Genomic DNA, 578 nt, shown 5'->3' with positions numbered 1-578 from the left:
TACTAATTGCTCTATTATTTAAAAAAAAAATTTATTTAGTCCAACAAGTTAGCCCATCTCATCCTACCAAAACCTGTAGAGTTAGTTATATGGGTTTGACGAATTTTTTTAATTTGGGAGTTTGGAAATTCTAATCCAGCCCTTTTTTTGGTGGATTGTCGGGTTAGCCCAATAAATTTAACCTGTTTTATCGTTCCTAAATCAAGTGGACAAATAAACTAAACCACTCTAAGTTAGTTAACTTTTGTAGAAATTCAACTAGGTAAACTGGACCTTGACTGGATGCAACTTTTTAGACGAGTGTTGGGCCTTAGATGTCTTGGTCTCTTGGACCAATCTTGATCTAGCTTGAATACTTTCATTCATCTCTTTCTCCCCTTCCTCCACCCCAATTCTTCTCAGAACCAGCTGGAGTTAATTAAATGGAAATGGGTTATAATTTATTTGCCAACTTTATCCAATAAGGTCAACATATTAAAAAAAATTGTAAACAATAAATTTAGTCTCTCAAAAATACACATGAAACTAATTTCATCTTTAAAAATAATAACATATAAAAAAAAATGAATAAGTTGTCA

Source organism: Arachis ipaensis, chromosome B10 (assembly GCF_000816755.2).
Source record: "Arachis ipaensis cultivar K30076 chromosome B10, Araip1.1, whole genome shotgun sequence".
Classification (NCBI taxonomy): Eukaryota; Viridiplantae; Streptophyta; class Magnoliopsida; order Fabales; family Fabaceae; genus Arachis; species Arachis ipaensis.
The sequence above is the reverse complement of the archived record's forward strand: the minus strand, read 5'-3'. Positions refer to the sequence as shown.